Source organism: Musca domestica, unplaced genomic scaffold, assembly GCF_030504385.1.
Source record: "Musca domestica strain aabys unplaced genomic scaffold, Musca_domestica.polishedcontigs.V.1.1 137, whole genome shotgun sequence".
In the NCBI taxonomy this organism is placed as follows: Eukaryota; Metazoa; Arthropoda; class Insecta; order Diptera; family Muscidae; genus Musca; species Musca domestica.
The window spans coordinates 1,039,822-1,057,748 of NW_026712187.1; the positions used below are offsets into that span (position 1 = coordinate 1,039,822).

The following is a 17,927-nucleotide window of genomic DNA, read 5'->3' on the forward strand; positions in this document are numbered from 1 at the left end:
TCAGTGAATAATGTAGCTAAAATTATAAATATAGGGAGGTGCTATTATATGGGGGCTATACCAAAATGTGGACCTGCACAGACACTTTTCTGTCATAGGCATTAGTATCCATTTCTAACTTCAAATACCAAATTTGAAACAATTGCGGTGAATAATGTCGCTAAAATCATCAAAATACCGAATATCGGGAGGTACCGTTATATGGGGGCTGAACGAAGACATGGACCTGCACAGACAATTTTTTGTCTTAGGCTGTAGTATTCATTACGAACTTAGATACCAAATTTGAAACAATTACAGTGAATGATGTCGCTAAAATCATCCAAATACCGACTATCGGGAGGTACCGTTATAGGGGGGCTATACGAAGAAGTGGACCTATATGACCAATTTCCAAAAGTCCTGCAGACATAATATACATTTGAGTAAGATTTTATCAATCTACTTAAATTCGTTGATAGACGGACTGTCGGATAGACGAACAGACTGATAGAGATGGCGGATAAACGGACAGACGGACGGACATAGCTAATTCGATTTTTGCTGATCAAGAATATATATACTTTGTGGGGTCTAAAATGTATATTTCGAGGTGTTACAAACGGAATGACAAACTTAATATACCCTCCATACTATGGTGGAGGGTATAAAAATGTCGGAAATAGTATCAAATTTTAGAATATGGTTAGGTTTGTTCGAATTGGTCACCTTTGGCACGAATTATGGTCTTCAAACGGCCACTGAAACCGTCATACACTGCCCGAATGTTGCTCTGCGACATTTTCGCCCATTCCCGGCGAAGCGATTGCTTGAGGTAATCGACACTTTGGTATTTTTTAGTAGCAACCTTGCTTTCCAAAATTTTCTAGACACAATAGTCCAACGGATTGGTATTCGGAGATTTTGGTGGCGCTAGAAATAAAACGAGGAACCTCATTCTGTGCTGAGTGCGATGGTGCTGAGTCCTGTTGGAATGTCCAAGGTCTGCGGCCAAATAGTTTGCGTGCCCAAGGCTTTGATAAACTTATTACTGATACCACCGTCGATTAATACGAGTGGAGAGCGACCATCGGCTGTTATGGCGGTCCATACCATCACCATGGGCGTCGCTTGAGTTGTTGTGGCCAACCGAAGGTGCACATTTTCAGCTGACCTCTTTGGCAAGTAAACAAGATCATTTTGTTTGTTTACAAACTGCTGGATAACGAATGTTTTCTCATCGGAGAATACCAAATTCGGCAGTTCAACATTTTCGGCCAAGCGAGGCAACTCTTTAGCTCTTTTGAGCCTTTTGATTTTTTCTGTTACGGTATAAGTTATTGCAAGCTCATTTTCAATATTTTCCGAATGGAATATTGCGATATTTTCAGCTCACGAGCTATTTTTTGGCCACTGCGACGCGGGTTTCGATAAAGTGGCTTCTTTACTTTTCGAACCATTTCTGCTGATGTTGCTGTTTTCTTCCGTCCACTTCCATGACGATGGCCTACGCTATCAGCATCACGGTAACGAGCGATGGTACAAGACACAAAAGATTTATTTACATTTAAATGCTGGAGTGCTCAAACCATTGACATTTGTGGTTTTCAAGCCAAATATAATGAAATCACACTATCACGCTTGAATTCCATCACGAATAACTTTTTTCTGGAAAATTCTCACCAAAATGCTTTTGTACACAGGTAAACAATATAATGAGCTGTCACTGGAATAATTTGAACAGCTATCGGACGAGTGGCTTAGAAATGACAGCAGTCTGAAATTGGTTGCAGTTTTTTCATCTCACCCTGTAGAAAAAACGCCAATCTGACCTTTCAAAACCCAGGGAATCCTAGGAACCATCATATCAAGAATGCAATAATCTCACAGTTATACTGGGCGACTTTAGAAAAAAATTAAACAGATTTTATATTGTTTACAGAATATAGTCTTCTCCAACAGAGGAAATCGGGTAAATTAGGAATAGGCTAAACACACTGCAATAATCTTTATTATACCCCATGTCAATTGTTATTTCAGACCATATTTGATGTTATAGAATTTCAATGATATAATGCGTATTCCGAGCCTTAACTTAATGGTGAAGATATCCCATAAAATTGTATCTTCATGACATATTTTATATTCATTTAAATTATATCCAAAAACTCGGACATTTCACACTAAAGCAAACCTCGCTGAATTTTTTTGGCGATTAACCTTATTTGCCCAAACTTTATTATTTTTAATAATATACACGCAGACATTGTTTGATAACATTTAAATATATACCTTTAAACCTATTTCTTACAAAGTTATTTTAACGCCAACGCTTTCAGCTCAAAACATATGTCGTTCGCCTTAGACACCACGGCTGGCAAGACATGTGATTTATTAAATATTTAAACAATTTCAACATTATAATTTAACAATATTATTTTGGTTTTTTGTGTGAGTGTGTGGCAGTTATTGTTGGTCATGGATGTTGGAGCTGCCGTCAGTGCTGCTGCTGTTGTCGCTGCAATCATTTTCATGGGGTAGCACAGCGCCAAGTTTATGTTGCAACAATGGGTATTATTCATTCATCGCCCCAATTGGTTGGTGGTAACAACTTAACTGGCAAATTGATTGTGGGAGCTAATAATGCTACCAATAAAAGTAAACTGTCTGATAGAAATGGGTTAACTTATGGCAAATATTGATATTAATTGAAATATTGATATATTAGTCCCATGTAGGTCCAGGATTTGAAGTAGCTTTCATAAAAGGGAAGCATCGATTAAAGCTGTTTTGAGAATCCTGAATGTAATGGGCTTGAGAGCAATCGATTTGGTCATTACTAAAGTTTCCCGATTCTTCAATGTAATAGCCAGTATTTTTTAAAGATGTGGAGGTGTACCTTTGCTTTCTATCCCAACTATTTTTGTTGGAAAAATAAGCTGACTCTGTTCATTTTTCAAGTGGCTGTAACTCCTTATATATTGACTTTTCGGCAATTCTCGGCAATTCTCGGCAATTCTCTCTTAAATTTTTAAAATGGATTTAATCCCTTAAAATTTACATTACATAGAACCAGTAAGGAAAAGTCAAAAAGCGTGCGGGCCGACTTTATGATACCCTACATCACTATGCATATTTAGTGGAGCTCCAGTGACAAAAGAATTTATTTGAAGTAGATCATACCACCTATCAACATTTGGCTTTAAAGAAATTACTGCTTGGTTTCAGTGGGAAGCTATATCTAAATATCTAAACCGATTTTCTCCAAATTTAATGTACTTGCTTCTAGACTGAATTCGGTCGGATGTACCGCAATTCAGGACTTTTGGACTGATATTGGACATTTAGTGCACAAGGAGGATATATATCTCTGAACTGATGTTGACAAAATTTGATACACTTATTTAAGAGCTGTATCTGATACCTGGTTCCAACTTTCATTGTTGTGGAATGCATATTACGCTTATGAGGAATTTGAATCCAAATCGGATGAAACATATATGGGAGCTATAGCTACATCGGAACATATTTATACCAAAATTGAATTACTGGTTTCTAGGATGAATTCAGTAGTAATTGCCGAAATTCAGTCCATTCGGGCTGATATTAGCCATTTTGTACACGGAAACTATATCCTAATCTGAACCAATCTCGAAAAAATTTGAATCTGAAGTTCGGTACCAAATATCGTTCTTGTGGAGTGCATATTACGCATGTGAGTTACTTGAAACCCCGAAATTCCAAATTAGATGTACTTGCTTCTAGACTGAATTCGGTCATTTGGACTGATTTTGGCAATGTGATGTACATTTAGCCCGAAATCGGTTGAAGATATATGGTGAAATGAAAAAACTCCAACCAAATTCAGACTGCTGTCATTTCTAAGCCTTTCGTCCCACAGCTGTTAAAATTATTCCAGTGACAGCTCATGATATTGTTTACAGCACAAGTCGCTATGGTTAGAGCACTCCAGCATTTAAATGTGAATAAATTTCTCGCTAGCGTGATACTGACAGCGTAGCCCGAAGTCAAGGAAGTGGTTGGAAGAAAACAGGAAAATCAGCAGAAATGGTTCGAAAATTAAAGAAGCGTCTTGATCGAAACCCGCGAAGCAGTGGCCGAAAATGGCTCGTGAGCTGAACATATCGCAATATTCCATTCGGCAAATATTGAAATGTGAGCTCGGGGTAAAGCCATTGAAATTCCAAAAAGTACAAGAACTTACACTGCAACAGAAAGAAAATGTGCACAAAAGAGCTAAAGAGTTGCTTCGCTTGGCCGAAAGTTGTGAACTGCCGAATTTGGTTTTCTCCGATAAGAAAACATTCGTTGTCCAGCAGTTTGTAACCAAACAAAATGAACGTGTTTACTTGCCAAAGAGGTTAGCTGAAAATGTGCACCTTCGGTTGGTCACCAGAACTCAAGCGCTGGTCATGGTGATGGTGTGGGCCGCCATAACAAACGTGGCATCAGAATTAATGCCGAATATTATCCCGAAAATTTTCTGGAGGGTGTATTTAAGTCTTGGGCACACAAACATTTTGGAATGGTTACAAAATGAGGTCCCTCGCTTCATTTCCAGCGCACAATGGCCACCAAAAACCTTCGGATACAAATCCGTTGGTCTATTGTGTCTGGAGTATTTTTGAGATCAAGGTTGGCACTAAAAAGTACCAAAGTATCGATCACCTCAATCAAGCGCTTCGCCGGGAGTGGGCAAAAATACCGGTGAGCAACATTCGGGCAGCGTGTGTTTCATTGGCAGTTTGAATGCCATAATTCGTGCCAAAGGTGACCAATTCGAGCAAATCTAAACTTTCATTCAATAAAATTAAAAAAACTAAGAAAAAATGCAGTAAGTTCGGCTGGGCCGAACTTTGAATACCCTTTACCATTTGAAACAAATTAGGAAATTTTCAAAAAAAATAAAATCCGTTAAAAATTTTGTTAAAAGCTTTAAAATAACTAATACCTGAAGGTGCCGATATATGGGTGGATATACTATATTGTGGACCTATATAGACAAATCTATTTCTGGGGGTAAAGTACTGACAAAAGACTCCTTGTGCTGAAACCATCAAAATACCGAATATCGGATGAGTATCGTTATATGGGGGCTATGTGATATCGTGGACCTATATAGATAATTATCTTCCAAGAGATAATGTACTCACAAGGAACTCCTTGTGTGGATTTTCAGACAATTCCATTGAAAAATATGGCTAAAATCATCAAAATCCCGAATATCGGTGGGTACCGATATATAGGGGGTATACGATATTGTGGGCCTATATAGACAATTACCTTTCAGGGGACAAAGTGCTCACAAAGAACTCCTTGCGTGGATTTTCTGACAATTCCGTTGAAAACCGTGGCAAAATTATCAAAATACGGAATATCGTTATATGGGGGCTATACGATATCGTAGACCGATATAGCCCATCTTCGAACTTGACCTGCCTGCAGACAAAATAGAGATCTGTGAAAAATTTTAGCTTCCTATCTTAACTCGTTTTGTCTAAATCGTCTTAGAATGTTACGTTGATCAAAAATATATATACTTTGTTGGGTCTAAAATGATTACTTCGATGGGTTACAAACGGAATGACGAACTTAATATACACTCCATACTATATATGGCGGAGGGTATAAAAATGTAAAAGTTATGGCATTTCACTTTGTTGCAGTTTTTTTTATCTCACCCTGTATATATGGGAGCTATAACTATATCTGAACAGATTTTCTCCAAATTTGATGTACTTGCTTCTAGACTGAATTCGGTGGGATGTGCCAAAATTCAGGTCATTTGGATTGATATTGGCCATTTGGTGCACAATTAAGACGAAATCGGATCTATATCTAAATCTGATCCGATTATCACCAATTTCAATAGGGTTCGTCCTTCGGTAAAACAATTATTGGTTGGAAATTTTCAGCTCAATCCGATAATAAATGCCGCCTGCATTCTGTTCACAAGAATACATGGATACACGGACCGTCGGACTGATCGCATATATCGACTCAGTAAGTGATTCTACGAAGATGCTAAAAAGTAGCTATGGGTCCATCGCGCTTCCTTCTCCATGTTACAAAAAATGAACAAACACTATGTGGTGTTGGTTATAAACACTTTACAATCCTTACAATTGAGCCCCTGTTCTAACCCAACATTTTACCTTATTTCCAATTAGTAGTTACAGTTGCAGATTCATAGCTCATATTCTTATTCATTCCAACATGCATGTACTGCTTTCTAAATCGAAAAAAAAAAAACATTTTTTTTTGGTAATTCTATGAATGGTTACCTTATATAGAGTCGGCGGGTGGTCAGAGTTCTTGCATAAAAAGTTCCGTTGTCAATTCTGATTGTTTAACATTTTGTTTAACTGATAGCTTTACTCCTCATTTTTTTATAATAAAAAAAACAATGGTGCCGTTATAACAATTATTTTTTAATCTCTAAGAAATAGTTCAAACAAAAAACTATTACGAGTTTTTTCCAGAACTGCCAACAATATATCAATAAATCTTGATCGCTTATCTGCACTCTGGACTCTATGGCAATCGCCGTAATACAATCGACAGCTAATGCCACATTTCATTGGCAGTGATATTTCTATTTGCTGTTACAAAAAAGGAATAACTTCACAAAAACCGCACCACAATGGCTAAAATAGAAAAAAAATGTACAACTGCAGCACAGTGGGTCTTAGAAGTAAATTGGAGAGAAAAAATAATATATGTAGGGCAAGGCTGTAGGTTATATTTAATACTAGCAAATGTTCGCTACTTTGTGTGAGGAAAAAGGAATTCATATTAAGTGAATTAATGAGTGATTATTTACCTCAAATACAAAGAAAGTATTTAATGAAAGACCACAACATCTTAATTTTATGTCATTAATTGAACGTCTAATTTTATTGACCATCGCAAATAGTTACATTCGTGCAGATATCATAATCTTCTCTCAAATAAATTTCTAAAAATGGATACATAAGTATATCTAGCTTTAGTTTTATCTTCCTTTGTAAAAAGTAAATATATTTCATATATTTCACAGTGATCCTAATACCAAAATGCACTATTCTAGCTCTTTTTCTGCTCTACATGGTGGGATAAAAACAAGTAAAAAAGCTGTAAGTTCCGCCGGGTCGAACTTTTAATACCCTCCACCATTTGGTACAAAATTTGGCAATTTTCAACAAAATAAATAAATAAATAAAATCCGTTAAAAATTCTGTTAAAATCTTAAAAATACCGAGTGCTTATACGACGACGTGAACCTGCATAGGCAACTTTTGTCATAAGTTATTACAATATTTAAATGCGAAACTTGAAGAAAAATCTGTTTATAATGTAGCTAAAATCATCAAAACACCGAATATGGGGAGTACTGTTATATGGGGGCTATACGAAGACGTGGACCTGCACAGATAATTTTCTGGCATGGGCTGAAGTACCCATTACAATCCCGGTAAATAATGTCGCTAAAATCATCAAAATACCGAATATCGGGAGGTACCGTTATGTGGAGCTATATGAAGACGTGAACCTACACTAAGGGTGAAATATCCATTACGAACTTCAAATGCCTAATTTGGAACAATTGCGGTGAATAATGTCGCTAAAATCATCAAAATACCGAATATCGGTAGGTACCGTTACATGGGGGCTATATGATAACTTGGACCTACATGGCCCATTTACGAACTTAACCTTCCTACTGGCAAAATATACATGAGTGCAAATTGCGATTAAGCCATGTTGGACTGTCTCTCTGTTTGTCCGTCTGTCTGTTGTAATCACGCTAACTTTGGAACGAATTAAGATAAAAGGCGAAACTTTTGCACACATGTTTATTTTGTCAGTAGGGAGGTTAACTTCGTAAATAGACCATGTAGGTCCACCTTTTCACATAGCCCCCATATAACGGTACCTCCCGATATTCGGTATTTTGATAATTTTACCAACATTATTCACCGGAATTGTTTCACATTTGGTATTTGAAGTTCGAAATGGATACTACAGCCTATAACAGAAAATTGTCTGTGCAGGTCCACGTCTTCATATAGCCCCCATATATCAGTACCTCCTTATACTCGGTATTTTGACGATTTTAGGTGCAATACTCACCGAACTTGTTTGAGATGTCGTATTTAAAGTTCGTAATGGATGCTACAGGCTGTGACAGAAAATTGTCGACACACGTCCAGGTCTTCGTATAGCTCCGATATAACGTCACCTCCCCATATATATGGTATTTTGATGATTTAGCTATATTATTCACTGTATATTTTACGTCTTAAATTTGAATATGTTAATGGCTTATGACAAAAAAAGCAAAACAAAGCAATATATGATGGCTATATTCGGTATTTTCAAGATTTTAATAGAATTTTTAACGGATTTTATATTTTGAAAATTTCCGGATTCGTTTAAATAATGGAGGGTATTCAAAGTCCGAACTTACTGCTTTTTAACTTGTTTTTAAATTTAATTGAATGAAAGCATGTCGGAAATAGCATCAAATTGCGAAGCACTTGTTTGAGGTGATCGACACTTTGGTCATTTTTAGTGCCAACCTTGCTTTCCAAAATACTCCAGACACAATAGTCCAACGGATTGGTATCCGGAGATTTTGGGTGCCATTGTGCGCTAGAAATGAAGCGTGGGACCTCATTTTGTAATCATTCTACCGATGGTGCTGAGTCCTGTTGGAATGCCTAAGGTCTGCGGTTAAAATGTTTGCGTGCTCAAGACGTAAATACACTCTCCAGAATATTTTCGCGATAATATTTTGCATTATTTCCGATGTTGCGGTCGATAAAAACGAGCGGAGAGCGATTATCGGCTGTTATGGCGGCCCACACCTTCACCATGGCCGGCGCTTGAGTTCTGACGGCCAACCGAAGTTGCACATCTTCAGCTGTCCTCTTTGGCAAGTAACCACGATTATTTTGGTTGTTTACGAAATACTGGGCAACTATTGTTTTCTCATCGGAGAAATTCAAATTCGGCATTTCCCCACTTTCGGTGAAGCGAAAGAACTCTTTAGCTCTTTTGAGTCTATTTTCTTTCTGTTGCGGTGTAAGTTTTTGCACTTTTTTGAATTTCAATGGCTTTACCCCGAGCTCATTTTACAATATTTGCCGAATGGAATATTGCGATATGTTCAGCTCACGAGCCAATTTTCGGCCACTCCGCCACTTCTTTACTTTTCAAACCATTTCTGCTGATGTTGCTGTTTTCTTCCGTCCACTTTCTTGACGTCAGGCTACGCTACCAGTATCACGGTAACCAGCGATGGTACGAGACACAAAAGATTCATTCACATTTTAATGCTGGAGTGCTCCAGCGATAGCCACTTGTGTTTTTTGCAGCCAAATATAAAGAAATCACACTATCATGCTTGAGTTCCATCACGAATAACTTCTTTCCTGGAAAATTCTCGCCAAAATGCTTTTGTAAGCTTATAAACAATATAACGAGCTGTCACTGAAATAGTTTTAACAGCTGGCGGATGAGTGGTTTGGAAATGACAGCACCTGAAATTGGATGCAGATTTTTCACCTCACCCTGTATATGTTTATAGAAGCTTTGGGATGTGCCAAAATTTAAAATAATCGGATGCTCATTCCGAGTTTAATTAACTTCATGGTTATTCAAGATGTTGGCCTGATATTTTCAGTTTTCGCACCTGACATAGCACTGATACAAATTTTGGAATTTGAACAAAATTGAATGATCCTTTGCTTTTCTACTGAGATAGTTATTTTCTACGAAATTTTTAACCATTGGGGAGGCACCTAGTTGTGGACCTATTTTACCTATCTCCAAACTCGATCTATATTTGACAAAAATATTACGATTCGCCAAGTATGGATCAAATGGAATACTCCCTTCGAGAATTATCATGTGCACCAGATAGACGGACGGACGGACTTATTTCTCTTGGTCCCATATGCCTAAAGATGTCTAATGTTTGTTATTTTGAGAAATAGTGAGTATGATCCATGGTATGCCATTGTAACAAGGTTGACATACTACCTTTATGTTACAACCTCTTAGCCAGTGTAACAATAGAACAAATGAGAATCTATTAAAAATATATAAAAACACACAAAAACATAAACATATGCCATTGTAACAAGGTTGACATACTACCTTTATGTTACAACCTCTTAGCCAGTGTAACAATAGAACAAATGAGAATCTATTAAAAATATATAAAAACACACAAAAACATAGAAACAGAAACAATATTTGTAACAATTTATTCCTGCTGCAAATAATGGCTGATGATTATATAAACGACCGGTAATCATACAATTCTAAACTATAATAAATTCTTTTCGACTTGCAGTGTACATACCAACATACTTACATACATATGTACACATATGCACCCATTAAGTCAATGTTTTTCTCCTCCAACTCCCGCATAGTTTCAAATATGGAATGATGGTGATATAACGCCAAGCTCAACTATGAATCAATGCCTGAAATACTTGAGATCACAGCATGTCCAGTTCTCAATAAGCTAACTGACAATGTCAGCCGGTCAGTCGATGCAATCTGTATAAGGTATTGACGAACGAACGGTCAATTGAGGATATCGACATATAAGCAAACAAACATTGTAATGACGAACAAACTGACTAATCTCTGGTCATAAAGTATTAACAAGTTCACATTAGAATTCCATTTTGTGTTACAGAAAATGCCCGTTTGTGTGAATGTGTACCGAGAGCGTTTATATGGAGTTTTTTTTGTGCTTCACATGCAACTGCAATCAATTTGGATCTTAAACGGATTTTAGGTTGATATGCTAGTGGGATATTATATATGGGAATTTTCACAGCATTGGTGTAATTATTATCATTTTAACTAAATCTTCTATTTTAGATGTGTGGAGATTTCGAATCCAGCCAATATATGGTAGCACAGCAAGCAATGATAAGGTAAGGGCAGCACAGCAAGCAATGATTACCACATAGCCTTTGTATCCCCGCCAGGCCAAAACTAAAAACATTACTAAATAATAAATTATTCTTAAATTACAATCAGAATATCTGGTTTTATTTTACCAATCTACTTTATAGGTAATCTAAAAATTTGTGGAGAAAATTATTTCCATCCGATTTGAGGTTTTAAGTCCCTCATATGCGTTATATGCACTCTAGAAGAATGATATTTCGTACCGGACATAAGACACTGCTTGAAAATACTCCTGTCAAATTTTGTCGAGATCGGTTCAGATTAGGATATAGCTCCCATATATATCTTTATCCGATATCATGTTTTTGTGTATCAAATAGCTAATATCAGCCCAAATAGACTGAGTTTTAGCCATTACGACTGAATTCATTCTGGAAATCAGTACTTCAAATTTTGGTGTAAATTGTTTCAAATATAGCTTTAGCTCCCATATATATGTTTTATCCGATTTAGAGTTTCAAGTTGCTCGCAAGCGTAATATGCATTCCACAACAATGATCCATGTACAAGATATCAGATACAGCTCTGAAATAATTGGATATGACTCCCATACCGATTTAATTGTGCACCAAATAGCCAGTATCAGTCCAAATGACCTGAATTTTGGCACATCCGACCATATTCAGTCTAGAACCAAATACATCAGTTTGGACAAAATCGGTTCAGATATAGCGATTGCTCCTATATATATGTTTCATCCGATTTGGTGTTTAGGTCCCTCACATTCGTAATATGCATTAGACAACAATGATACTTGGTACCAGGTATCTTATAAAGCTCGGAAATACCTCTGCCAAATTTTATCAAGAGCTGTTCAGATTTGGATATAGGTTTCATATATATCTTCAACCGATTTCCGGTTAATTGTGAACGAAATGACCAATATCTCTCAAAAAGTCTTGAATTGTGGTAAATCCGACCGAATTGAGTCCAGAAGCAAGTTCATCAATGTTGACAAAATCGGTTCAGATATAGCGAAAGCTCCCATATATATGTTTCATCCGATTTGATGTTTAAGTCCCTCACATTCCTAATATGCATTCGATAACAATGATGTTTGGTACAAGTTATGTTTTAAAGCTCGGAAATATCTTTGACAAATTTTTATCGAAAACGGCTAAGATTTTAATGTAGCTCCCATATATATCATTAATCTGATTTCAGGTTAATTGTGCAAATAATGGCTGATATCAGCCCAAATTGAGTGAGTTTCGGGGCGTACGTTTCCATTTTGTGTAACTCCGGCTCCGATATATATTTTTATACCCTCCACCATAGTATGGAGGGTATATTAAGTTTGTCATTCTGTTTGTAACACCTCGAAATATACATTTTAGACCCCACAAGGTATATATATTCTTAATCAGCATAAAATTCTATGTCGATTTATCAATCCGTCTGTCCGTCTATCCGTCTGTCCGTCTATCCGTCTGTCCGTCTGTGGAAATCACTCTAGTTTCCGAACAAAATGAAGTAGGTTGATAAAATTTTACTCAAATGTGTACTTATGGTATTGAAAATGGGCCATGTAGGTCCACGTCTTCGTATAGCCCCCATATAACGGTACCACCCGATATTCGGTATTTTGATGATTTAAGCGACATTATTTACCGGAATTGTTTCACATTTTGCATTTGAAGTTCATATTGGATGCTACAGCCTATCACAGAAAGTTGTCTGTGCAGGTCCACGCCTTCGTATAGCCCCCATATAACGGTACCTCCCGATATTCGGTATTTTGATGATTTTATCGACATTATTTACCGGAATTGCTTCAAATTTCGCATTTAAAGTTCGTGAAGTTCGATATTACACCCTATGACAGAAAATTGCCTGAAACAGATTTTGAGTTTTGCCTTATTAAGGCGAAGATTATATGTTTTATGATTTATGTGTTTGATTTCTCTTTCGAGACGAGCTTAATGATCTGAAATTTGCAGTGAAAAGGAAAGCCAGATAGACACTATCACACACTCACCACTATGCGACGCGTTTCGCCGTTGGTTAAGCGGCTCATCAGGCATATTTGGTGTGGATGATGGCTTACAAGGGCCGTTCTCTGGAAAGTAGTATATATTTCGAACTTATTGCAAATTAGCATATGCGAATTATACACTAGAAACTCTCCAGGTTCGACTCAAGTTCTATTGGCAGATCTTTTTCACAGCAAAGTTTTTTATTGTGGACAAAAAATCCATCACCAGACTTTTAGCACTTCTATACAGTATCAGTGACCTATATATATCAAATTTCGATTCCGAATGTCTATTTGCGGATCATCTCTTAAATCAACTCTCAATTTCGCTATTATTTGTCATTTAGTAATTTAAGTTTTTTTCATTATTCTAAACTGCAACCACATACAAATTTAAGTCCTATGAAATTTATATTAAATCTGTGAAAATAATAACACTTGCCTTGCAGTGGAACTACCCATATGTTAGGCCACTAAGATTTCCATCCATTTTTTACATAAAGTTATTTATTGTTTCAATAAAAGTTTAATATTGCTCTTTTTTGTAAAAGATTTCGCTTTTAAGCGGCAATTGCGATTTTTATTAGCGTAATCGCCACCATAGAAACATAAAATGTTCTGTTTCGTTATATTGGCAGACGACGAACTTGTAGAGGTTGTTGTTACTGTTTTTTTTTTTCGTTTTTTTGCCCGTCCATACCTTGTCGATGCCTTCATTTGTCCCCACATCAAGTCGGCAACTCACTCTGTCCGACAGATCGTTTAAAGATTTAACGACTTTTAATTATCTTAACTGGGATTCCATTTGTTTTAATGTTCACCTCTAACTAGTTTTATGTGTGTATGTTTGAATGTTTGTTAATTGTTTGCTGTTTAATATGAAATTGTAACAATTGCGGAGTGGAGAGAGAGGGGAATGTGCCAGAATACCACATTGTTTGGAATTTAATTATTTCGATCTGAAAAAAAATAATATTTGATTGTCATCTCCACCGAAGTAAGTGCTGGCACGTTTCTTCTAAGGTGTAATCGAAGGAAATTCCTTACCACATTCATCGGTGATTTATTGAAGGGTCTCTAAAATGTTGCATAAATATAGAGCACTTCGTTGTGTCGTGTAGGGACCGCAATGTCCGCATGACAGTGTTTAATTGAATTCAAGAAAAAAAAGCTGTTGATTTATTATTGTTTATTGCATTCTTAATGCTCTAATTGAATGAACAGCATCCATCCATCCGACGGAACGACCAAACCACCGACCAAGTCACGAATATCATCAGCCCTCTGGATTTGAAATGTCTGTCTCTAGTTCTCTCTCTCTCTCTCTCGTTAGAGTTCATGAATATTCATTTAACTGCTATTTCCATATAAGGGAATTGTTTGCTGATAAATGTTTTTTACTGTGTTAAATATTTTAAATGATTTAATGTAAATTGCGATTGTAAATAACTTAATTAGATCAGAATTTATTTTCAGATAATTGTTGAATTCTCCTCTGCGGAGTTCGTGTCTTAAGTCTTTTGTTTTGTGAAGGAAGGAATAAAACGTAATGATTTTATTTGATATAAATTTGGAAATGAGGCTGAGCCAAATATTTTCATTTGAATTATTTAAGGTTGTAATTAGCAACCCGATTTATCAAAATTTCAAGAGTATAATAAATTTCAACACCTTGGAATATAGTTATTCTTTCTAATCGAATCGTGATCATTTTATCAATCATTATTTATACCCTCAGCCATATGGCTAAAGAGGGTATATATCATTTGATAGGTCAAAACGTGGCTAGTCGAAATAACGGTTTTAGACCCTAAGTCTCTTTGGACCAAATCCGTTTTAGAACATTTGGAGTCGATCTGGCGATATCCGTGCGTCCGTCCGTATGTCTGTCTGGCTGGTGCGCACGATAACTCTCGAGGGGAATATCCGCTTGGTACATCGTAATATTTCTGTCAAACATAGATCGAGTTCGGAAACGGGCAATATCGGTCCACTCCTTCTGGTACCTCCCCCACAAAAGGTCGAATTTTTCAAAAAATATTTTTTTTTTTTGCACAGAAAGAGAAAGGATAATCCGATTTTGCTCCAACTTTGCAAATCCTAATATTTGCGCCAGTGCTAGGTCAGGTGTGAAAATGGACTATATCGGCCCACCCCATAAAATACCTCCCCCAAAAATGGTCAAAATTATAAGTAATTACAACTCTCATATAATGTGATGTAAGAGTCCGATTGCCTTCAAATTTCACACATCCCAATATTTATATTAACTCAAGGTGTGGTGTTAAGATGGAATAAATCTGCGAACCCCTTCTGCTACCAACCCATACAAGGTCAACATTTCAAAAAAAAAAATATTTTTTTCTGAACAGAAAAGGAAGCCATAATCCGGGTTTGCTCCAACTTTGCAAATCCTAATATTTGCGTCAGTTTTAAGTCCATCAAGTTCCTCCCCCACAAAGGGTAAACATTAAGAATAATTATTAGTCTTATAAAATGTGATGTAAGAATCAGATTGTCTTAAAATTTCACACATCCCAATATTTTCATAAACCCAAGATCTGTACCTGGCCGTTACCTCCTGGTACCTCCCCCACAAAAAGTCAAAGTTGTAAATAACTAAAACGTTTATATAATCCGAAATGAGCATCAGGTTCTCTTTATATTTCACACATCCTATTATTTCCACTAACAAAAGATCCGTTGTGAAGATGGGATACATCGGTCCACTCCTTGTGGTACCTCCCCAACAAAGGCTCAAAAATTTGAATATCCATGAAGGTCATAAAAAGCGAAATTGACATCCGCTTCTATTCAAGACTTGGTAAATCTCAAAATTTCCATTAAAACAAGACAGTCCAAACCAAACACGTCGTAGGTCCGATACGAAATGGCCAATATTGGCCCACTCCTTTGGAACCTACTGCATAAGGGGTTAAACATTTGAATAATCCTAACAGAAGTCAAAATATTTTTAAGTAATCCAACATTGGCTAAGGGTATACATCTGTCGGCAAAACCTACCGAAAATTTTTCATTTGTTAATTGTTATATCCTCAGCTGTAACTGAAAGTTGATAACATGCCGTTTACCGCATAAGGCAAATAATTCTTATACACTTGGTAACATAGCTTCAGCTCGTTGTTTCACAGCAGCTTCGGCTCGTTGTTCTAATGGATCATCGGTTCATTGTTCCTCAGGAGTTTTGGCTCCTTGTTCCGCGGGAGCTTCGGTTGATTGTTCATACATTCATACCTCACACATTGACAGTTAATTAGAGGTTGTCATAAACCGTAGTGTTATGTTCTGACCCAAATAGCTAAATCCGAAAACATCCACAGGGAGCTGCCGAACACGAATGAATTTCAATCCATCTGTGAAGGCCTAGACATCGGCTCCCGGGATATCCTCAGTGAGTTGGCGAATCAGAACGAGTTTCGATCCATCGGCAAAGGCCCAGACACCTTCTGCCGAACATACCTTCAACGAGCTGACGTTTTCGAACACGTTCGGATCCATTTGCGAAGATCTTGACATCGGCTGCCTAACATACCTTCATTGAGCTGCCGAACCCGAACGAGTTTCGATCCATTTGCGAAGGCCTAGACATCGGTTCCCGGGGTTACCCTCAGTGAGATATCCGAACGGAAACATCGGCAAAGGACAAGACATCGGCTGCCGCACATACCTTCAACGAGTTGCCGAATGTGATCAAAAGGTATTTATATGTCGGAATGACAATTGCAACTTTCTAACTTGTTTCAACTAAAATGCATAAAACTAAACCCTACTTCTATTTTCTTTACCATGTTTCCAAGAGTCTCAATCACGGATACCTAATAAACTAATGTTTCAATTGATTGCATGTTCAATGCGAATGCACGATTCTCGAAGAGTTACAGCACACATGACAGCGAATGAAATTGAAAGTTCATAATGGTTCAATGTCGCTCGCTTCGAGCCGACTCGTCGGGGAGAATACCATCTCCCACTTACATAATGTCGTAATGAAAGGAACATAAATCTTTTTCAATTGCTTACCATATAAGTTAAAGTTTCATTAAAGTACACAAAGATGGTATTATGCAATTCGAACAGCACTATTCTTAAGAACAACAACCAGGAATTTTTATGAAGCAAAAAATTAAGAAAAATAAAAAATCTATATATCAACATGAATGAATGATGAAAGCAAAATGTCAACAATTGTTATTTAACGGAACACAAAGAATGATAGTATGAAGCGAAGTGAGTTGAGAAAACTTAGAGCATTATTGCATAACAGACGAGAATAATAGTAGAATATCAATCACATGTTGTTGAAATCTAAAAAATGTATGTTCATTGCAATGAATATGTGAAATGTTATCTTTCCGAAGATGGGATATCTTTAGAATGTCTTACATATATGAACCTCTAACATGTATATAATATCGCTAGTTTATAAAACTTTAAAAATTATTTTTAAATTCTCAAATGAAATTTTACTTTTTGAATTTAGAATATAACTACCTGACTATCCTTGAGATATAGTTAAAGATATTGTCATACAGAACAAGAATTTTCAAAAAAAAAAAAATATATATATATATATATATATATAATTTTTTCTCAGGATCTGATCTATAGATAAACCACGCTAAAAAAGTATCATTATGTTTATTCAAAATGTTGACCCTTTATGTAGGAGATTTCTCATCTGAACTAAATCGTATATGTATGCATATATAAATACTTGTATTTATTACAATGTACCCGATTTAGACTATATCGACTATTTCCTTCATTTAATATCAGATATGTAATAGTTGTTGGAAAATGTGGAAATCTGCGAAACGTACCAGATATATTGAACCAAAGTATTCTACATCATCGAATACTGATAAAATAAGTAAAAAAAGTATCGGTTTTGCCGACAGATGTATACCCTCAGCCAATGTTCGATTATTTAAAAATATTTTAATTTCTGTTATGA

General features: G+C 36.4%; 1 long non-coding RNA gene across 1 annotated transcript in view; it reads left to right on the forward strand.

Annotated features, from left to right (window-relative positions):
• Positions 1-17,330, forward strand: part of LOC131801005 (uncharacterized) — a 132,717-nt gene extending 115,387 nt beyond the window's left edge. Inside the window, exons 2-3 of the long non-coding RNA XR_009341660.1 lie at positions 16,294-16,670; positions 16,771-17,330. This is a non-coding gene — a long non-coding RNA (uncharacterized LOC131801005). The remainder of the gene's footprint in view (positions 1-16,293; positions 16,671-16,770) is intronic.
• Positions 17,331-17,927: the final 597 nt, after the last annotated feature.